Here is a 2773-nt window from a genome sequence, read left to right on the forward strand (position 1 = left end):
ATTATGGTCAAAAGGTGAGAATGATGTAGGCAGCACAAAAAGCAGAGCTCATGGCTTTAATACGCGCCTGTGAGCTCCATGTGGATAGCGTGTGACAATTTACACAGACAGCCGCTATGCATTTGGCGTCGTACATGACTTTGGCACATTGTGGAGACAAAGAGGATTTAGATCTGCTGATGGAAAACCGATTGCTAATTCTGATCTTGTGCAAAGACTTTTGCAGGCTATACAGCTAGCCATCGGCCGTTGCAGTTGTAAAAACGAAAGGACACAGTACAGCTGACACAGACGAAGCAACAGGTAATGCCTTAGCAGACGTGACAGCCAAGGCTGCAGCTGCATCACAGCTCCCACCTCCACAGGAAGTATTATCTGTGCCCCTACAGCTGCCACTTGTTACACTCCCAGACTATTTAGACACAAATGTTGATTTAAAATTCATACAAGAGCAAGCCTCTGCATGTGATTACACCTATTGGGAGAATAATGACTGTACCTTAGATGACAGAGATGGCCTATACAAAAATCTTGAGGGTTTGATTGCCCTCCCATCTTCCCTGCTGCCAGTCCTTGTCCGACATTTTCACGGTGTGAGTCATGTCGGACTAGAAAGAGAGAGCATATTTCTCCTGTTTTGGCTTCCCTTCATTGGCTTCCTGTTAAATCCAGAATTGAATTCAAAATCCTGCTCCTCACATACAAGGTATCCAACAAACTGTGTGTGTTTGTATTTCCGGTCTCTCCATTAAAGTCAGTGTGTAATGTTTCCTGGCTAACATCAGCTGTGTGCAGCTTAGTTCCGGCACAAATCTGCCGCTCCATAGTTCACGGTAACGGATTCACAGCTGGACCAACGAGGCGAGTGTGTCCGCCACTCTGAGCTACGTTCATGTTTGTGTTCTTATAGTTTGTACTTTTTGAGTTCACAGAGGACCTTTACTGATTAATATTTACACACGAGACACCTGCAGTGCTCTGATGCTAAGCTAGCCACACAGCATAATAACGCTAAGCTAAGCAGACAGCATGCTAACGCACAGAGCTCTTAAAGACACAAGTTAAAAATGCAATTGAGCCCTGTGTGAATGAGAGCTGCAGCACAGAGGTAGTGGATGGTCAGATGGTTACAGAGAGCTCTCTGTAAATGATGATTTATTCCAGCTGTAACTTAGACATGACATGTAAAAAGACTGTTGGCTCCTCATACAGGAAGTGATGCTTCACTTTCAGCTGTTTGTGGATTTTTAGTTACAGCTGTGAAATGAGGCCGACTGTGAGGAGGAAGTGTAATATGAAACAGTAAGCCTGTAAAAGCTGAAGTCACACTGTCAGCATGTCAGCACACAAGTTCACACGTGACTGCTTCATCAACATGGAGCTCTGAGTGTTTATTAAAGGATCATTGTGTGAAAGAGGCTCTAACACAGCTGACTGCAGCCTTTAGCTGTGAGCACACAGTATCTCACATTTACATTCACTTTTCTGTCAAATACTCTCAATAACTTTAAACAGCTGCTGTTATCAAGTGAAAATAGCAAAGATTTCAGGGCTGCACTGCTTCTACATCCTAGTAACACCTCAGAGAGTCACAACTCATCAAAGCTTCTCATTATCGTTAGGACAGATTTAGGTCAATATCATTTCACATTTCATCATCCATCAAATGTTGACACATAGTGGGTTTGTCATTCTCTCAGCTGACACTGAGATGAAGCAGGAAAGAAGCAGCTGATATTTGGACAGCACACATGATGGAAAGGAGGATTTCAGTTGATGTGCACATGAATATTTGTATTTCCTCTACAGGTGAAGGTAGAAAGTGTGTGTGAGCTGATGTGAATTAAGCAGCATGGATCAGTGTGAGGACAGAGAGGAGGGAGTCCCTCCCTCTAAAACCACTCTGTGTGGGGAACATGAGAGCCAGACCAAAGCTCAGAGGTGAGATGACCATCTCTAACTGTCCATGACTCTTCTCCATGTCACAGCTCAGCACTCACATCACTGCTCGATCATTATTCACAGGAACCCACCTGGACCTCCACCTGGCTCTGTGTCCTTACAGAGTGACAAGTTAAAGGGCGGTGGTCCTCCTGCAGAGAGGTAATATGTGTCTAAATGTTGTTGTGACTCAGTGTTTCTGAATAAATCCTCCATCGTGTTTAACGTCAGCTCACCTCCTTTTCACACACATTTCTATGTTCATATGTGAAGCAATGGGTGTTGGAGTGTTTCCACAAACACAGCAGTCAGAGTGTATAGGGTGGATGTTGTGGGAGGTGTTTGTGTAGTGAAGAGGCTGAGTGTCTGCAGGACTCCAGCTGCTCCAGCAGGTGTCTCCTTTGTGCTTTGCTTCAAACACAGTGTAGGGAGGAACTTTCACTCAGATGTTTCAGGTGTTGCTGGATGGACAAGGACGAATAGTTTAATGAGCGTGAGACATTTCCACCTGATATTTATTAGTTATTAGGATTTGTGTGAAACTGGTGTGTTTGTGTTTTAGAGCGAGTGATCAGCTCCAGTCTGTGAGTGCAGCCCTGAGAATATCTCCAAGAACCAGAGTTAACCCTTCATCAGATAATTATATTGTAACTGTTATTATAATGAATTCCTTGGTACCAGATTCCTGATTTAGAAACCTCATGTTAAACAGGCTCAAGAATAACTCTTGATAGGGCTAATTGAGGGCCATCTAAACTCAGGAAACTGAAACCTTGGCTGATTGTGACCCACACCCGTTTTCACACCTTGGCTCAGGCGATTAGAGGATCAT

Source organism: Haplochromis burtoni, unplaced genomic scaffold, assembly GCF_018398535.1.
Source record: "Haplochromis burtoni strain Fernald_Lab_line unplaced genomic scaffold, NCSU_Asbu1 Contig_1011, whole genome shotgun sequence".
NCBI lineage: Eukaryota > Metazoa > Chordata > Actinopteri > Cichliformes > Cichlidae > Haplochromis > Haplochromis burtoni.